This window comes from Nycticebus coucang, chromosome 3 (assembly GCF_027406575.1).
Source record: "Nycticebus coucang isolate mNycCou1 chromosome 3, mNycCou1.pri, whole genome shotgun sequence".
NCBI lineage: Eukaryota > Metazoa > Chordata > Mammalia > Primates > Lorisidae > Nycticebus > Nycticebus coucang.
The window spans coordinates 23128099-23148969 of NC_069782.1; the positions used below are offsets into that span (position 1 = coordinate 23128099).

General features: G+C 40.5%; 1 protein-coding gene across 19 annotated transcripts in view; it reads left to right on the forward strand.

Annotated features, from left to right (window-relative positions):
• The window catches only part of ANKS1B (ankyrin repeat and sterile alpha motif domain containing 1B), a 1177049-nt gene that overhangs the window by 1011343 nt on the left and 144835 nt on the right, over positions 1-20871 (forward strand). For 2 of the 19 annotated variants that reach the window (XM_053582553.1, XM_053582554.1), the window contains exon 1: positions 3964-4191. The exons of the other annotated variants lie outside the window; for them this stretch is intronic. The gene's annotated coding sequence lies outside the window, so the exon portion shown is untranslated. Of the gene's footprint in view, positions 1-3963; positions 4192-20871 lie in introns of those variants that run through there. 19 annotated transcript variants of the gene reach the window in all.

Here is a 20871-nt window from a genome sequence, read left to right on the forward strand (position 1 = left end):
CTTGTTTTCCTGGAAATTTTACTAAAACATGAAATCCCTTCCAGGTTGGGATTATGGCATTGGAGGTAGTAGGTATCCATCCCTATTGTATTTCAGAACGCTCAGTCATTTTATGAGAGCACATACCTCAGTTCTGTGAATGTGAGAGATGTTCAATAAGGATTTAAAAAAAAATAGCTAACACTTTTGGAGTGCTTATTATACTCTTGTTAATACTTTACATGTTGTATCAGTTAGTGTTCATCTAGAAAATCAAAATCAATAGGAGACATACTAAGAGATTTAGTGCAAGGAATTGGCTTATGTGGTTGTGGGGCCTGGCTAGATAAGTCAGAAATATGTAGGGGAAGTCATGAGGAAAAGCAAACTAGAACTCTTGGGAGTGGGCTGGAACTCATTTCAGTCCACAGGTGCAATACCCTCTTCTTTAGAGAAGCCTCAGTTCTGCTCATAAGGCCTTTCAATTGTTTGAATCAGATTATCTAAGATAATCTCCCATAGCTAAATTGACTATGCACTTCACATCAATGAAATACCTTCACAGCAGTACCCAGATTATTGTTTGATTGAATAACTGGGGACTTTAACCCAGCCAACTGGGCATATAAAAAAAATAACCATACCTGAGTATAAAGGGTTTCATACCAGTCTGTAAAGAAGTTTCCATTTATTATCACATAATTTTACCAATTGAAATGATGAGATGCAAAAAAGGTAAGTAACTTAAGATCACAAACTATTAAGTGGAATACCATGACTTGAACCCACAGGTCTTATTCCAAAGATAGGAGATTAACTATTATATTATACCAGCTCCAAAAAAACAAATAAGTTATTGAAATTCTATTTCTCTGCGTCAGTATAGAGGGTTTCACACCAGTGTTTTACATATGTCTTAGAAAATTTACCACTATCTTTGGATTTGGGAGGCTATAATATTCAACGTGATCCCTCACATAATATTTAATCCAAAAGAGAAATGGGGGAATCTCAAATGCTGGTCTTTTCTGATATAAAATTGCTATTCTTAAATAAGCAGTTTATATTAAGAGAATTGCATTGTTGATGACCTGCATCAGAACGAATACTTTGCTTTTCACTAAGGATACAAAAATATTAGAAATTGGTACCCATAAGAGTTTTCTTCTTTATTATCTCATTTGGCAAGGAGCAATATGTTACTTACTATTATACTGTTATCAGAGTATTATAAATAAGATGTAGATATATTACAAGTAAAAGAAACATGAGATTATTATCTGTATTTCAAATGACATAAATTGGAAATTTTTTAGCAAAAAATGAAATGATGGAAGTAAAAATAGTTCTGAAATTGAATAACCTGAATCACCCACTATCATGATAAGCGTCTGAACAAGTGGCAAGAATCTTTACAGTTTTATGCCTGCCAATAATTAGGGTGGTCTTTAGGCAAGTGACTTACCCTCTGTAGGTATCAACTTCCTTTTCTATGACCTAAGAGGGTTTAGGAGATGATCTCTTATTTGCTTTATGCTGTTCTGGAACATAAAAAAAACTACAATTTCAACAATGAGTGCAAACTATGTTAGTGCCAAGGAGTAAAAACTCAGTTTTCTGTGAACTATTTAATGGTTTTACCCCACCCAATAGAAGATTGCAGTAAGATCTTCATGTGTTTATTATGCCTACTTGGAGGTTCTTACCAAATTCCAGGAATCTAGTATTTAGTGTGTGAACTGAGGGTGCTGAAGGGGCCATCAGCTGCAGACACCATGGACAGCGACTCCTCCTCCCCATCCCCTCTCAGCAAGCGTTTTCACCAGCCAAGCGGAAAGATTGACAGAGAATTAACTTTCCATCATTCTCTAAAGGTGGTGCAGCCCCCAAACAGCCAATAGATCCCAAAAGACTCTATAGAGTTCCACTGGACACAGAGGAAAAATGTCAGTACACCTCCATTCCAAACAGCAGGTAGTTCATTGCTCACAAATGACAGCTCTTTGAGAATGCCCAACATTGTTACTTAAGAACAATATCCACAAGAGAATAATGTCCTGGGAACCGTCATCCTCCAGTTATTTTTATTATTGGGAAACCAAGAAAACACCCATTTTACCCTAGATGTTTGGACTGCAGAGTGCCTGAGTTGTAAATCCATTGAAAGGTCACTGATCTCAAACAGAGAGAATCAAACATGCTCCAGTCACATGGTCAGGTCACATTCACTCCACAGCATACCAGTCAGGAGGCAGGCATGTCCAGCCTGTTTCCCTTGCTGTATGTGTGAGATGTAAAATCAGAAAGTTTCACGAAGTCATTATGTAAATGAGAAATGATTCCCATATGGTTAAACGCACATACTCTGGAACCTGAAAGGCCTGGGTTTATGTTCTGGCCCCCTGCTAGCAAGGTGGGTTCAGATACACTACTATCCTGAACCTCACTAAAGCAGGCAGTGACGTGAGGTTGGATAAAACATGGGAGCATTTAGAGTTTCTCATTGAAGGAAGAGAATGCTAGTTCCAGCTCTCTCCAAGTCTTTTTCTTCATCTGTAAAGGAAGGATAATAATGAAACCTATTCCATAGAGTTGTGAGAATAAATGAGATAATACAAGATGCTTGGCAAATCGTTAAGTGCTCAGTAAACATAGCCCATTGTTTAAAAAATTAGTTCACGGTCCTATTTTAGTGCTTGAAGTTCTGCAGATTAAAATCTTTGGGTTTTAAGGCAATAGCCTTCAAGTTTAGAAAGTGGATGTCCCCGGAACAACAGGGTTGATTATTGGTTCTACTGGGAGTTAATCACATTATACGTTTCAGTAAATACTTTTACCTAATGTGCCTGCGTTCCAACCTAGCCACAGACTATTTGGATACTGTTTTCTTGCTTTAAGACACTGGTTATTCTCTGTGGGAATCTGTGGTTCTTATCCCAGACTAAGTGGGCAACTCACACCCCTGGATAGACCGTTGAAACACCAAAGAACTAAAGCATGTGGGTTGCCCGATATGTTCATTCAAATGTTACACGGCGTTAAGCAGTCTGTAAGCCACAACTTATTTTTATTTGTTTATGGCAAGGGAAAAAAACTCGGGTAAAAACTGAGCCAAAATTCTTGTCACGTAAGGTCAGATGTACTTTATTTAATTGGCTTGATTTTGAGAAGAAACCTGTGCCAAGTAAATTTCTACAACTGTTGGGAGTAGTACGATGGTAACTCGGGTGGAATGACGCGGGGAGGGGGGCTGAGGGGTATTTGAATCTTATCAAAATCCTACTCAGCGTCTTACTCGTGACCCTCCACGTTTACAGAGGGCTGCCCTCTGTGAACAGTTGGCGCGCACGTCCAAAGCGAAAACAGACAGCGTTCCCCGCAAGTTGAGGAATGCGCTGGCTGCTTCTGCGTAGTCGACACTCAGCAGGTTAGCCAGGTGGGCCCTGGGGTAGAGCAGGACCTGCCTTCTCCCCCCTCAAACTCCTCTTTCCGTCCCCAGCGGCGGCGACGGCAGTGACGGTGCGGTGGCGGCTGCTGCCACCGCTGCCGAGCCGGTCACCTGGGCGCCTGCAGAGCCGCCTGGCTGCTACCGCCCCGGCGGCCTCTCGGTGCGAGGAGGGGGCGGCGGAGGAGCGAAATATCCATAGAAACCGAGGATGCGAGGGGCGCCGAGCAGCAGCGAGCGCGGGAGGAGGGAGCCGCCGCGCTAGGCGCCCCGCGCCCCCGCCGCGCCCGGCCCGCAGCGCTCTCGCAGTGAGGGTCCGACCGAGCGGTAAGCCCTCCCCGGCAACTCAGGCGACACCTCCCACCGCCCGCCCGCCCACCCGGTAGGCAGCCGCCGAACAATGGAGAGCGCCGCCCGCAGCCCTGGAGACGGCGCTCGGGGGAGGACGCGCCGCCGCCGGGGCTGGTGCGCGCCGCGTGGGGCCGGGGGCGCGCGAGGGCGCGCGGCGGGGGCCGGGGGGCGCGCGCGCGGGCCCGGGGAGCTCACGGGGAGAGCCCGGCTCCGCGCCCCTCCCGCCGCTCCTCGGCGCGCTCGCCCTCGCCGCGCCGCTCGCGTTCGCTGGGGGCGCCCAGAAAGATGCTCAGAGGCAACGGCTAGCGGAGCGCAGCCGCCAGCCACATGTCCGCGTCCTCGGGGGCCGGAGCCCGCCTGCCCTCGCGGATCCCAGCCCGCGGCCGCCGCGGTCGCTAGTGGTGCGGAGCGGCTAGGTGAGTAGCGGCGGGCGCGCGGGGCACGGCTTCCCCTGCGGTCCGCGGCCCCCGCGCGCCGGGATGCGGTTCCGCAAAGTGGGGCTGCAGCCGGGCAGCCAAAGAGGAAGGCGAGTCGGGAGATCAGGAGAGGCTGCAGGGCCGGCGGCGGGGGCACGTGCTGCAGCCTCGGCCAGCGGTCTCCACGGTGTGGGCTTCCCCCCGAAGCCGGTTTGGGTTATTGATTCCCTCACCAGCCCGGTGTTGAGCGCATTTTCCATTTTCTTCCCTCGTCTTTGGGCTTCCGAAGAGTTTGAGGGGGTAGAATTCCGGGGGTCTCTCCAAATGGTTTGACTTTCATGAGTATGTATTTCCCAAAGGTCATTTATCTTCAATATTAAAAAGCCATGCCGATCGCATGTCGTTTCCAAATGCGCTTTGAATCGCCTTTAAGGAGTAGCCGGCAGAATAGAGGCTGGAGGGATTCGTGTTAGTGTGTTCTCCCTCTCTCTCTCTCTCTCCCTTCTCGTATTTTTTGTATATTGATTCATCCGAGGGGGAAGTGGGCATGGACTTTCCAGCGCTGCGCCTTGGGGAGCAGTAACAGCAGCAGAGGCTGCAATTTGCTGCTTCCGTGAAGGTCGGGTCACCGTTTCCCTTGAAATCCCCATTTTCCGTGCTTGTAAGTTGGATGTCATTTCACTCCACGCTAAAACTTGCCCACGCCAAGCAAGGTCTTGTTTTTATAAGAACGCTGCCACTGATGCTGTAATTATTTTTTTCCCAGAAAACCAGCCGATTATAAACGCGAGCCCCTAAAACAAACGGGCAGCTCAGGGAGGCTTTGTGTTTTCAGACATTGGCCAGGAAAACTAGTCCTCGCTGCGGTTATTATAGCTCCTTTCTGAGCGACTGAGATGATAGTTTCAGAACACTAATGCGCCCCAAACAGGTATTAGAAGATTGGAAACACGGGACCATTAGGGCCTTTAGCCATTCTTAAACATGAAGATACTTGCTATTGAATTCCTGCACCTAAAAAGACAGAACTAGGGGAAATAGTGTTGGAAAGGCAACATGAGGAATTTAGGTACATCGTTAAGACTTTCATTGGCACAAGTTACCAAGGGAATCTAATTCTCCTCTCAGGAAGTCTTTACTAGAGGGTCGATTCACATTCAAGTTTGAAACCGGAAGGCGAAGAGGCGAGAGTAGAGAGCCTCTCTGAGTGGCTCTTCCAAACCTGTGCCCTTCGGGCTCTGCAGATGAACTTGTGCCAGGAGATGCCGATGGTGTCTGGGTTAGGTGAGTCCATAGTGTTGACCGCTCTATAACAGAATAGGCTGTAATGACTCAGGCTGGCGTTAAGCCCATAAAGGCTTCTTCAGAAGTGTCTCCGTCAAGTCTATCCCGAGCAGTGCTTCGTGTGATGACAGTAATCCTCTTGAACTCCAGAAAGGGGTCACAGGTACAAATAAACTAAAACAGATGCTTCCTGGGAGACTTAGTGACACTGGCATAAAAACATGTTGTTACAAGTCCTTTTTTAAACTTCAGAATGCAGGGGAAAATAATGATGTTGCAAAAAGAAGTGAAGAGTTAACTGTTCCTTGTTCAGGGAGAGAACTTTGCCCTGCAGTTGCTAATTGCCAAACTTAATTGTACTGCCTTGGAGTTACCTGATGCAATTTGGCATTTTAGTAGAAGCATTTTTTTCCCTTAATAACAATACAGTAAGAATAGATCCATGTGTCAGAAATGAGAGACCCCTTATTCTATTACAGCTTCCCTAATAGAGACCAGAGAGAGAGGACAGAGAGGGTTTTGCCTCTCCCTGGAGATCAAACCTCCATTAAAATAATTTTGAAATATAGATACAGCATGGTACATTATTTAATGAGATATTTGGGAATAACTTTCTTTAAAAAATACCATGTAAGTGCATTTATTTGTCAACAATTTAAAATGGTAATCTCCTGGTTATTAACAATCTTAAAAGTTCACGGGTTTAGCCAAATTTGTGTACGTGAATTGAATTCTGATACATTTGTCTGTTAATTTGCTCCATATGGTACATTGATCAGAAATGCTAGGGAATTGCTTGCTCTGAAATTGTAGCGCTGTATTTTTTAAAGTTTCCCTACATATTCTAAATAGGGTATAAATTAGCAGACAGTACATTGCATAGGAGAGACATTCCTACTAATTATTTTTGGTGCTATTATTCTATTTTAAAGGTCGGCAAATGTCTTCCAGTTTATTAGCAAGTCATTCTCAATGCACTGTTCATTGAAGAAGCATTTTTTGAGCACCATGTGTTTTGAAGCAGTTTTATCCTGTAAATTAAAGGCAGACATGTTCCCTAAACATTATATTGAAATAAATGCTTTGGCATTGTCAGCTCATGAGCTGTGACTCACAGCATTGACACAGGCTGTAGAAACACCAGGTAGAGTTTACCGACGTTCCCATTTCAACATATGTCAAAGTAATATCCATCAAACCAGTAAATGTTCTGAAAGGAATAAAAAACTAGCAAATTTAATTAGCCCTGGTTTATTAAAGTCATTAATTTGTATGAGTAAAACATTTATATTTCTGTAGATACATTTGGTTTTTACACATTTTGGATTTTATAGCAGTAACTTAGACAGGGCTGGCATTTACAATTTCCAACACCAGTAATCAAGTACGGTCTTCCATAAGCCACAGAAGTTTGGCTTCTAGTAATTAACAGAAGTTTGAACATAATCCACATTTATCTGTTGCTACCTGTTTCCCCCGCACCATGGGTAACAGGCAGCAACAAAGCATAAATGTTTGCTATTGAACTTAATAGCAGTGTCTATCAAATGCACTTTGAAAAAAAATCATTGTCTGCATATTTTATGGAGTGAAAGATTACATTAGCTATGTCTTTACTCTCGTACTAATGTTTGGTTTCTTTAAAATGATTGTTCTCAAAGTGTGGCACTGTCAATATATTTAATAATTTGCTGGAGAAAGAACATTTTCATGAGTGCATTTATCTTCCCACATAACTGTCAATAATGCATTGTTCCAGAATCTATTTTTATGTATGTGTAATTTTCATGTAAAAAGTCACCTTTCTTATAATTCCAGTGTGAAATGAAAACCATTCTTGTTCATCTGATTTCTGCTTTCTCTTCATGGAATCATGAGATAGTTTTCTAAAAGCCAAAACAGGATTTAAGTTGAGTCATATTTTTGTCTTTTTAAAAAGTGTGAGAATATATTGGCTTGTTTAGATGAATCCCAAAACTTATTTCTCTAAAAAATCTTTGTTTGGCCAGTAGCTCTCCATTCTGGTATTTACACAGCAAAAGCTTGCTGGTGGTTTTCTCATATGAGAACAGGAGAAAATGCAGAAAGAATCTAAGCAAAACTTGAGCTGGAAGAAGCAAAAATGCTTCTTCTACTGATCTCCTCTGTTACTTAGTACCGGGACTCGCCAGGGTGTTTGTTTTTAGGAAAGTCCCAAAATACTTTTTCTTTTGTGGGTTCATCTTTTGGGGTTTGGAATTAGCATACTCAACTGAAATGACTAACCTCAGAAGTTCAATCGCAAGAACATACTCTGGAAAATCAATGACTTCATTGTGTTTTCTTGGATACCCAAGTTTGCCATGTTCTGGGACCTGTGTCACTGCAGACAGCAAGCAGCCGCTGCCCTGCATGGGAAGCTTTGTGGGACTCACTGGGAGGTCCCACCACTGCTTAGCTGTATGTTTGGATGACACTTGGGTCTGTAGTGCCACTAACATTGGGTGGAGCTAGTTTCTGTGGACATTTTAAGACTGAAACTCTTACTTGGCAAGAGAAAATTGTATTTTAAGACCATTTGAGCATCCTGTCATTTCAAAATCATACTTCAATTGGAATAATGTTTTGTAACCACAATTTTTGTGATCTGGTTTTGGTGTTAATTAAGGCTTGAGAATGACTTGCCTGTAGTTATAACTGCAAGACGTCTTGTGTTGTGTGATATTGTAAGTCTCATTCCCCTGCGTTTAGAAATCAGGACCATGCTGTAGTTATTTTTCTAGAAATATAAAATGTAACTGTAAAAATGAGCTGCTTCTCTTTATCCCCGAAATTCATTTCTCCAGAAAAGACTTGTGGACCATATGCAGTATCTCTTGGCTCTTAATACAATTTTTATTTTTTGTCTTAACTGTCAACTTAGTATGAAAATAATTGGTTCAAATTTTTTTCTCACACTATAGCGTTCCCTCCAGAATGGAAGGTCTGGCCTTGCCTCCTCACTCTCTCCTAGGAGTTGGTTTGTACTCCTGATATGAATGGTGCTATTTCTTTCACCTCACTGGTAGATTAGTCATACAAATTCATGCCAAGCCAAATCTGAGACAAAGCCTCAAATTAGAAAGACATAGTCCTGCCCGTGTTTCCGCATTATTTACAAATTGGGTCTTCCTTCTTTTCCCTACCCAGAGCTACTCCAGAGAGGAACCAAGCTGTCTTGGAAGATGAAACTTTGCAGTAGCCGGCATGAGAAACTCTTCTTCCCCATCTTCTCCTGACCACTCGTCACTAACTTCTTCCCTTTCATTCGCTACTTTTGGCTCAGATTTCTTTCAGATCACACGTCCCCTTTAATCCCTTTCCTTATCAGTCTCCTCTCTCCCTAATACCTCCAGAATCTCATTCTGTTCTTTCTGCTTTTACATTTGTGTTACAAACAGTGGCTCAAGTCATGACAGATAAGCATTCACAGTGTCTCTAGGGATGTGTCTTTTATCGAAGGAGCCAAAAACTGTAACTTTTTGAATGAGGTTATATCCAATAAAAAACTGAGATCAAAGACCTCTACAGCACTTAAAAATTCTCTGAAGTCTAGCCAGGCATTGTGTCAGGTGCCTGTAGTCCCAGCTACTTAGGAGGCTGAGGCAAGAGAATCACTCAAGCCCAAGAGTTGGAGGTTGCTGTGAGCTGTGATGCTACAGCACTTTACCAAGGGTGACATAGTGAGACTCTGTCTCAAAAAAAAAAAAACAATTCTCTAAAGTCCCATTCAGCATATCCACAAAAGTCTCCACCAATATGAGAGATAAATAACAATTATAATTTGTTCCTATTTAGGTAAGTTAAAATATTTCTTTTTAATTGTTTTGCCAGTGATAATTAATCGTGTTAATTTTCTCCTATATTTGTTGCAGGTAGATAGAGTTTTAACCGTTATGATTAGACTTTTGTGGGTGAGCCATGGTATTAAATGATCATTTGTAAAGAATATATTATTTGAAAGAACATGCGTTCTGAATTCTAAACAACTGACTTAAAAGGCAACTTTGCAAACACAGCCCCTCTTTTAAGCTGGGGAACAATTCTCTGTGTGTATTCTCTCACTGGAGAAATATTTATTGAATGCCTGCTATCTTCTGGCACTGTTCTTTAAGCAGGAGATGGAATGGTGAGCAAGGCAGACAAGGTCCCTGTTTGCTAGAGCAGATATTTAGTGGGGGAAGGTTGATAGAAAACAAGCAAATGAATAAATGGAAAAGATCATTTCAGATAGTGCTAAGGGCTGCAGAGGCCATTCAACAGAGAGTGCTTGAGTGTGATGTGTGCTACTTTTAGAAAGTTGCTCAGAGACGATCTCCCTTGAAATGGTGTCCCTTCGACAGAGACCTGAATGATGAGAGGAAACCAGATTCACGGAGATGCGGAGGAAAGAGGCCAGGGGAGCAGCTCCTCCCACTCCAGGCCAAGGGAACAGCTCCTCCCATAAAAGCTGGGGGAGGAGGGAAGTGCAGTGTGTTTGGGGAAGAGAGAGCTGACCTGGTGAGCTCAGGTCTACCTTGCTGGTCATGGCAAAGGGTTGGGGTTTTATTCAAAAACCAATGTAAAGCAACTGGAGAATTTAAAGCAGATGTGTGATATAGCTTTCCCTTGGAAAAGAATCTGCTGGCTGCTGGGTGAAAACCGGATGTCACCAGGCCAAGAGTGGACACAGGGAGACCCCATGGGGGGCTCTGGAAGTGGTCTCGGTGAGAAGTGATGGTGGTTTGGCAGCAAAAAGTAAAAAATAAAAAAGAAGAAGAGATGTGGAAAGATTCAGAAGATCATGTTTTTAAAAACTTTTTTGTGAAATTTAAAAAATAACAAGAAAACATGAAGAATATACTTTTCTATAGTCTTCACCCCTCCAGAATAATATGTTAACATCTTGACACTTTTAAGGGAAAAAAAAAAAAAAACACTGTCTCATTTTGGGATATTTCTTGTATGATCACAACAGATAATTCAGGCAATGCACACGATACACAGATTAAATTTTTAAAATTACCCCAAATCCCACCACCCAGAAATAATCAGCTTTAGCATTAGACTAATATCATTTAGGCATCTTTCTATGCATATATAAAAGGAGATTAATACATGAATACATAGATAGAAATCAATACTTTATAACCGTGGAGTCTGCAGATGCTATTTTTAAATAAAGAGCAATAAAATTTGTTTTATTACATTAAACAGCAGAAAAAGATGGAAGAAGAAGCCAAATAATTATTGAACTTCAAATAAATGTCTCCTTACTATAAATTATTATTTCCTAAAAGATTTTTCCCTTATTGTTAAGAGAAATAGCTATGAAAAATGGAAAAAGGCTATAAAGGTTTGAGTAAGAGTGGGTCGAGATTTTGAGAGAAGGTTATACAATCTGGGAGCCCTCTTTAAGAAAATGTAGCATATTATACAAAAGCATGGTAACGCAGATACGTTGTTGTGACTCCTTCCAAGGCTTGGGAAGAAGTAAATCACCTGTGTAGGTAACAAGCCTTGAAATTTAAGCTTCACAGAAAATCTTCAGGCTTAGAATCCTGTTTTTTAAAGTATTCCAATTTTAAGCCCATTAGTTTGATTTCTTGCTGCAGAAGATAACACCATTACCCACTATCTCCTTTCCTCAGCTAACAAGCTTATTTTCATTTATATCAACCATGTTTATAACATTTTCTATTCTTGCCATAGTGACTGGGGTTATTTAGTATAAATTCCTTTATTAAAATGGATCCAGTTCTTCTCCATTTCGGACCAAGTTCTTTGATTCTGAACTGCCTGGGAGTTTATTCTCAACTGTCTATTGTTCTTATTTTAGCAAAGACTGTGAGACACTGCATTTCTGAGCTTTGTTGGTGTTTTTTAATATAGGAGGGTGCCTTCCCGTTGCTTTTCTAGTTGAACTGTACCATGTCTGAGTGTAATATTGTATGTCATGTTTTCTGTCCATGACAATTTTCAGCCATTCCTCTTGTGTAATAGCATTTCCTATTGCTGCACAGTTTGGGTGATTTGTAGGTGATTTGCTGTTTCTACCTGTATCCCAAAGAATTCTTTCTTTATCCACCTAGCTCAGTAACAGAGCTAAGGTATGCCCAGGTGCTGAATGTTCTATGTCAGATTTTCCCACAAGGCACTTCCGTTAAGGCTGCCGATCCCGTGTCCTATCTCGGAACATTCCTTTTATTGCACCTGTCGTTCTACACTTCAGGGGCATCCGCCATCCTTACTTTGGATCACCTTTGTGTCTCCTCCATACCTATTAGTTTCTTTATGGTTTGCTGAAAAATCTTTCGTCATTGTCATCTTTATTCATGGTATGTCACACTCCTTCTGTGTCAGCGATTCGGTTTTCAGAAGTGTCTACTCTGTTGATGTGTCTAATTTGTTTATTCTAAAATGATGATCTCGGGTCCTTGATTTACTTCCTTAATTACACACTATACATTGTTGCATTTTCCTGTCTTGACACTTTCATTCTCATTGAAATCATTCTTCTACACTAGGAAGTTTATGCAAGGATTTCTTCTGTTTACGTGAATAAAGTTCTTCTAGGTTGAGTTCCTTTATGCTGTGACCCTTAATGTTTTGTATTCTTTTCTTTCCCTTCTTCTTCCCTCCCTCCCCTCGTTTTCTTCTTTTCTCTCTCCTCCATCTCTTTAGAATGCTTGCCTATCAGCCATGCTAATTTGTTCACCTGGCTGGTGCTTGGGCAGCTTTGCCCGACATAGTGTGAGTAGTTTCTTAAATCTCTTCCCACCTTTTGGGGGGCCAGTTTCCTTCTTCTTTGAGCCATGTTTTATTGCTGGGATCTATCTGATTTTCTGCAATCTAAAGAAATTGCAGAGGGAGCTCAATCTGTGTGCACTTTGGGGTAGATTTCCTGGGCTGTGCTTTCATAGACTTTTGTTAAATGTCTCCATCACCAGGATTCGTTTCACCAAACTGGGGGTGGGGGGATATCTAAGGATAGCCTTTTTTAATTAACTAAAGAGTTTCCTAAGAGGTAGTGAGATAAGATACCCTGGAAAAGTAAGATCTAAGAGAACAGAGGTCTTCTCAAGCAGATCCCAAGGATACAGCTGTGAGGTCCTCGGGGTGGTGACTCAGCTCTTAGGAATTTGTAGAAACTTAACTTCCTGGGACCTGAAAACTTGCTTCCACTTCTGTAAAAGCCTGCGGTTCTGGAGCCAGCTTCTCCAGCGTGATCCAAACTGACCAAAGAGAAAGGAACCTGTGGGCTGGAACTTTTGATTTGGGATAAAAAAGACAAGACTGATCCAGTTGAGGAGCTTGGCCATTTTGAATTCTTCTGTGCCTCACTCCATCTGCTGAAATAAAGCCCTTCCTCTCTTAAACACAGTGTTTGGGTGCTCTTTCTCTCCCTTGGGTCTCATCATCCTGCAGGTACCCTTGAGATAACCTAGGACTCTGTGGGTTTCCCCAATATAGGGGTGCCCCGATTCTTCAGTGCCGCTGAATCATCCCTTTGCTTTTTTTCTCTCACTTCACATTTCTTTTACTCCTTGGCAGAAACAAGAAATGGAGAGGAATATTCACTGAGTATGCTTTTCTCTAAATTTAGAATTATTAGCAAAAGTTCTCGGCATTTTGTTTACCTCTCTAGGGAAGGAGAACAGGGCTAAGACACTGTGCCTCTTTGTCCTGTTCCAGAATCTTCTCTTTCTTTGGCTGCAGTTTGGAAGTTTATTATATTTGTTTGTGTTCTTTCCTTGACTGGTTATTGTCGGTACTTGTAAAAGTTCTATTAATAAAAACCTATTTTGTTCTCATTTTGTTAGGTATTTAAGAAGGGCTGTTCCGTGAAGGAGTTAAAATTTGCCATCTTAAGTCAGACTCTGGGATGTATTTTGGAGATAGGACTTAGAGCGCTTGCAAGTGAATTAATGTGAAGGATGAGGGGATGGGAAGAGTTAGGGATGATTTCTACATTTTTGACCTGAGCAACTGAGTGGATGATGAACAGGTTGGGCTGCTAGGGGAAGAAGGAAGCAAGAGTTCGTAGAAATGTGAAACAGGTAGTTGAGTCGACTAGTCTGGAACTCAGGGGAAAGATCAGGATGCTGGATACCCATCTAAGAGGCTCCCCATGTAGGTAGTGTCTAAACCCTGTTGCCTGGATGAGCTGGTGTAGGGAGAGAGAATGTAAATTTAGGAAAGTATATGATGAGTATATGCTCATCAAAAGGTGTGTTGGTATGAACTCTCCAGATTCAGAATAAACTGTTCTTAATCCAACAGATGTCTGAAATCTTTCAATACAAGTGTATCGGGTTAATGGTCGATCTGATATAGTGAAAAAACATAGCTCAGAGAACATTTTTAAAGATGGGAAATTTTATACTTCTTGGTGAATACAGTCAGGCGTTGCCTTTTGGAGACCCTCTAGATTTGCTTTTAGCTATTCCCACATTAGTGATTTCTGTTTGAAAGTGATAAAGATGTGATTTTAAGCAAATAGCTATAAATTATTAGTTATGATGACTCAATGTTTTCCACTTTTAAAGGGAGTCCATATTTTTTATTTTAGTATAAGTCTTTAGTTTGGTATACCACTTTACAAGTTACAGACAGCCTTGGGTCCTAGAAGATGTAGCACGTACACTGTGCATTTTAAAGCACTGCTAATGGGTCACTATGAAAGGGAAAACACTATTCTTGAAACCAGGAGACAGATGCTAGATCCAACACTGCCAATAATAGTCATAAGAGTAAAAAAAAAAAAAAACTGTGTCAGGCAGTGCCTGTGGCTCAAAGGGATAGGGCGCCAGTCCCATATGCTGGAGGTGCTGGGTTCAAACCCAGCCTTGGCCAAAAACCACAAAAAAAAAAAATACCCGTGTCAAACACCTATACTCCTTTCCCTGTGGTAGGCATTGTTCTAATCACTTTTCACATAGAGTATTTACTTTTTTATGAAATGGTATAATTGCACAGCTTCCAGCTACTTAATCTCTCCCATCTTTAGGCTCCTAATTTATAAAGCCAGTCTTCCCTCTAACTTCAAAATTCATCATAATTTATCTGAAATTGTAAGATTTTATCGAGACTTAAAAATGTTTTAAAACTTAAAAGTCTTTTAATGGTCTTAATTTACCAAAGGAATGGAAATTCGCCCTTTTGTAGTCTGGGGATGATGAAACATCACATAACAATGGCATCCTAGCCCAAGGAGCAAATTATGGAAATTTTGGTCCAGGAGGACTGCATCACAAACATATCTTTTCTCATGCTTTGGCTCCTGCAGTTTCAAATCCTATCGTTTGTTCCAGTTATTTTAAAGTAACTACAGAAGCATTCCAGCCCTTCCTTGAACTTCCACATGCTCTATTTTTTATGAGAATATAACATATTTGAGGACAGGGATGATCACCTTTGTGACATTGCTTCACTACAAACCTATCCAGTACAGTGCCTTGAACATTGGAGACACATCATCATTTTAAAAATGAAATTCAGGTTTTTCTATGGAAATGATTGACTGATTCGCCTTCATGAAAGAAAAGGATGTTTGTACTGTTTTGTGACATAATTTAAATAAAAATCTTCAAAGAGAAAAATAAAGTGAAATTATCATTCTCAAACTAAAAGCATAATATTGTATAAAATACACTGAACTGGGAGTCCAGGCAAGAGTCCTGGGCAACCTACAGGGGACCCCTTCCATTGTATTGGAAGCTTTCCTATTTTCTAGTAAGCTATCACTCTATCACTCCTGCTGGCCTATGGTCAGTAAATTCATTCTTCAATTCCCAAGACCAAGAATAGGGCAAGGAGAAGAAAATCCTGTATCAGTGGGATTGCTGGATCAAATGCTTCCCATGCAGACGGGGTAGCTGGAGGCCGACAGCCATCTGTGCTCTGAACCCACCCTGATAGTGGGAGCCGTGTGCTAGCACAAGCAGAGAAGGAAAGTGGGAGCCTGTAACCTTTCACACTATGGAGCCACCATGTGCCATCCTGGAGCACCTACCCCCAGGATTCTTCTACATGGGAGAAAATTTTGCTCTTACTATGTTTATGCAGTTTGTTTTATGTAGCAGAAACGAATTGTAATTAACCCAGCAAGCAAACCAACATCCACCAAGACATCTATTTGCCTTTTAACATCTTTTGCACCCCTGCCCAGGTCAAACAGTAGCCACTTCTCATGAGCTTCCCCAAAACTCCTTCCATCCCCTTGCAACCTCATTCCTGCCCCCTTCATTCTTCTTCTCCTCCATATCAACCTGACATTAAATAAATTGTAGGTTATTGAAAAAAAAAGGCATGAGTCCTGGTTCTGTTGCTTACCTGATGGTGAGAGAGGGCCTGAGAGGGCCAATGTCTAGTGTCAGTTTCCTACCGGTCACGTGACAATACTGATCTGTATATTCCCTGGGTTACAGAGCTGTAAGCATTGAATGAGGTGATATATGTGACGTACTTGTTTAAAAGAAAAATATAACCATAAGAAGCATTTCTGTTCCTCTTAAGCAACTGTGGGGTTGGGGTGGGCATGACCAGTCACTTCCAATCAGTTGTCAGAAATATTGGGGTTTGTGAGCTGCCACCTTCTCTTAAAACCCACACCCCAGCCCGAGCAGATTGTTTTCCTTTCTTCTATTGATTTTGAATAAATTTGATTTATTGAACACATTTAGTACTGATTACTTCTCACATCACTGACGATGGGCTTAGTCGTAACGTGAGAATGAGTCAAAAAAAAACAGTGACAACAATGTGGTAGATTCTAGAGTATTTCATGTCCAGCTTAATTCTTCCCTAATTAGGTTTCTTTATATTAATTCCATGCAATAATTTGAAGAGTTTTTTAAATTGGGTCTCTGTCTGCCCTGTAAATGAATATAAATAAAAGCATCACACATTAAATCAACACAGGAGGGCTGTGTAAGCAGTGAGTTCTGGGTCCTGTGAAGACTTGGATGAGCAAAGATGCAGCTGCCACAAAACAATCTCTGCTTGTTGCAGAGCAGGGGACATGCCCCTCGCTCCCATGTGACCATCGTCACACAAGCCCTGGCCAGTCAGCCTGCATCACACACCAGAAGGAGTTATTTTCAGATTGGGGCTTGAAGGTTGTCCACATGCCAGGTTTTAGACTGCAGAAGTCAAATTATATAATTGCCCCTATCACCTGTTGCTTCTTTAGAGAGATTTTATGCACACTCTTGGAATCCACATTTTTAGCAAAATTGAAGCAGAACCTAGAAGAGCTGGCAAGCCAGATTTCCCCCAGATGTTATAAACTGAATGCATTAAACTGCAATATGAAATATTAAAAGTAATTGGGAATCTCTTACAGTGAACTAATTACTCAGAACAGAGTTAACGATATTTAACAAGTGTCACCCTTGCAATGTAATAGACATCAGTCAGTCCATAAAATCTGTTGGAATTCCTTTGTGAAACAGCACAAATAAAAATTTGTTAATGGTGGTGGTCTTTTTAAAAGAAAACTGTATAGAACATCGTTGTTAGTAACCAGCTCAAAACAAACAGCTCTAAGTAGTGACAGTGTTCCTTATCGCATGGCATTTCAAAATGCAGGCCAGTGATGCATCCAACATCGTTAGCAATTGCACTTTAATATATATGTTGGCTTAATTACCATCTTAATGTGGAGTTTTATGATCATTCTTTCTACCTAAAAAATAAGGATTTTTTTTTTTTTTTGCGGTATGGCAATTACTTGCCCTGTTGCTAGGTAACAAGGCAGAGCTCTATAGCTTTATCTGAACATGCAGCAGATGAGTTTTCAGTGACAGTTATTTATATCCAATATATTAAAGTATGCCACATTGATAGTGATCAACAGACTGTTGATTTGCTTACTCTGCATTCCTGAGAAAGTACGCAGTAATTCACAAAGCTGGTATTTCTCCAATCATTTTTAAAAGCAATTATTAATCTTTGCCGCTAAGAATGATCAATTTTCTAGCCAAGCAGCAATAGCTAGATTGCTTATTTGATAATTCCTCTGACAGCTTGATCATCATCAAAAGCATTGCCCTAACTTTCCGACTAATTATTCTGCACATCACCTGGAAGGGGCTGTTTTGTTTTCCATGATCTGCATTTAAATGTTACAAAGTTTGATCTTTTCTGGAAACTGATCAAGTACTTACTTAGTATCACTTATTTCTAATAGTGTAATTGTTCAAGATCTATAGCCCTCTTCCTGTAAGTAACTTGATTTGAGAAGGTATTCTCATTTTAAAACATGAGCAGAATTTATTGTTTTCTTTTGGGGTTTGGGAACAGAGCTAAAAATCACAGCAGTGTATCACCAATGTTATGTAATCAGTAATGGTGCCTTGTTAGAGATTTTTAAACAAAAGTTACCCTTAAAGAAAAGATTTGCAACTTCAGTATTTTAACAGTGAATTTCCGTGTTAAAGAAAGGGGGCAAAATCTCTTTCCACTGATTCAGGAATTTCTTCATGATTGTTGGCTTTGATCAGATAGATGATTCATTTACTGCAATGCTGCTTCATGTCTGAGTATGCAGGGAACCATGTGAAGCATATACTTTCATTCCATAGTCATCTTCCTCCTATCATTTATGTTGGTAAATCTACATCATCATTAAATAGACTTACTGCACTACATCACAAAATTAACGGTCATTTGTCACAGTATTTTTTAAATAAAAAAATCAGAATGGCAGTTTATACTGTAATGGGAAAATGTATCTATTGAATATTGCACTTTGTGGTAGAATGGCTGTGATTAGGGCCTAAGTAGAAATTGCAACAATTTCCGATAGTGCATAAGAAATAACACAGTATGTAATGTTAACTTTCAGGTTAGTCTTAAAGGATTTATTTTATAGGACAGCAACATAAGAAACATCTTGGAGAACATTGGTTCAGAAACTATTTTTTGATGGCAGCGGAAGGTGTTCCAGAGACAAAGATGAGTTATTACCTGTCTCTTGGGTATGAACTCAAGATAACCCTGTCATTACAAGTCAGTGTACCAGGAAGCTAGTTTATATAGAAAATAGTTTAATATGGAAAATTGCCCTTTAATAATACCTACTAATTAAATGCCTGCATTTAATAAAGTAGAGCTCTCGTTGCCTGGAAAGCTTTAAAAGCCACCTGGAATGATTGATTACTCTGAATCTCTGTACTCTTGAGTAAACCACAGGCAAGGCACATATGTTTTATTCACTGTGGACGGAAGGACTCGGAAGGACTGAGAAATTTACAAGACAATTTAACAATAATGTATTTGACTCTTTCCACTACAGCATTCAGTTTATCAATCTGGCATTTAAATACCAACCGTAAAATGGAAATCGGCCCTCTGACTTTCTCTCCCCTTTCTGTATTATTTGCAGTGACATACAGGTTTGCCTCATGTTTAGAAAATACTGTATGTTGCTATTCCAATCATCATTTATTATAAAAAAATTTTTTTTTAACTTTTCAGGCAGGAAGTCAAGGCAGATGTCTGTCTGCCATTAAACAATTTTTCTTTCTCTATAATTTAGAATTTACTGCAAGATCTTACTAGGTTCACACTCTCTCTCTCTCTCTCTTTATCTCTCTCTCTCTCAATTATGAGGGGAAAAACTGTATTTACGTAAAACTTTTTAGGAACCTATGCGTGCTGTAAAGCTGGATAGACTTGTGCATTCCGGTGAAGGTTGATTTATATTTGTATTTCTCATTGGCATCATGTTACCAAAGCCCAGCTCCACGTGACTGCCACTATCCTTTGTATGAGCCCTCTTATTTTAGGAACTTGCTATTTGAACAGACTTTCTTGTCAGGTGTCTTTTGTTTTTGTTGCTAAATGATTTTAAATGAGTTTAACGAGGATCTTCTTTTCTATTGGTACCTGATCCCATCTCCTGTAGAGGAACTAGGTAATCCTAAATATGAACTGTGACTGTCTCAGTTTCCGTTTTTACTTACTTAAGAAAAGGCTCTGTGGCCTTAGGAGATGAAACTTGAAGGTTTGATTTAATAGCTATCAGAAGGTCGGCATCCCAGGGATATGAAGACTGCATTCCACGGAGCACCAGAGAAGGTTTTGTATTGTTACATATATTTTATACTTTTAATCATTATTTTTCATACTGTGCAAAAAAAAAAAAAAAGAGAGAGAGAGAAACACCAAAGGATCTCAGTATTCAATTCCCTTTTTGTTTATTCAGCCATCATGGAAATCGTTGGTGATGGTGAGAATATGTATTTATTTATTTTTGTATTAAATCATAACTTTGTACATTGATGCATTTATCGGGTTCAGGGGACTGCTTCAATATACAATGTGAAATGCTTACATTGAACTAAGTAACACAGCCATCACAATTATAGAAAATGATATTTAATCCTTTCAAAAGCAAATGTCATTTCTGATTGAAAAAGTGATTCCGATTGTGTGTGTGTGTGTGTGTGTGTGTCTGTCAATATGAAGATTCCAAGAGAATTTATTTGTTTAATATTCAGGGTGACTGAATGTCTACACTTAATTAGCCATACTACGTGGTATTTTATTTAAACATTATTTTCTACGGCACTTTTTCTCAGAAGACCTGCAGGCAGTGTTAAAGGATTTTCAACTGAGGTTTCTCAAATGTCATGAAAACATGAGAATAGGAATTAAAACTGAAGGGGAAGAAAAAAAAAAACAAGAAGCAAGAGAAATACATGAAGTGAAACGAGGAAGAGCAAAGCAAAAGATGACATTTTTACAGCATGTCCGTGTTATAAAAATGCCTGGGATGAGTTGCTACATGTCTTCAGAGGAATGGCAAGCAAGAATGAGGGTGAGATTTCTCATCAGACCTCAGATTACATCTTCGCTGCACCCATCTTAGCGGTGTGTGCTAAACCGAACATTTTAAGACTTACTTTACTCATCTGTAAAAGGGTGATGATGTCTGCCTTGCACGGGAGTTCTGAGGACTAAAGACTGGAGAGGTAGATGGGTAGCCCTCTTATCTACAGTAGGTGCTTGATAAATGTCAGCTTGTATTTAATGAAGGTTCCTATTCTTCTTACAGACCCTTTTTCCTCCTTAATCCCCACAGGTCAATACAGCACCAGAGTTAGGACCATGAGCAATGCTTCTAAGCCACAGATCTAAAAAATCATAGCCAGGGCAAGAACTTAAAAGCCCAAAGCAAGCCCAGAGCTGCTGAATGTGGCCTCGCAGTTGTCCTCTGCACAACACCAGGGGGCGCCACTCACATAGTATGTGCAATAGGAGACCCCTTTTGTTAGATTTGCTTTGTTCGATTCTCTGCATTAAAGAAGCGTAAGAATCAATGCATTAGAATTTTTTTTTTTTTTTTTTTTTTGTAGAGACAGAGACTCACTGTACCACCCTCGGGTATAG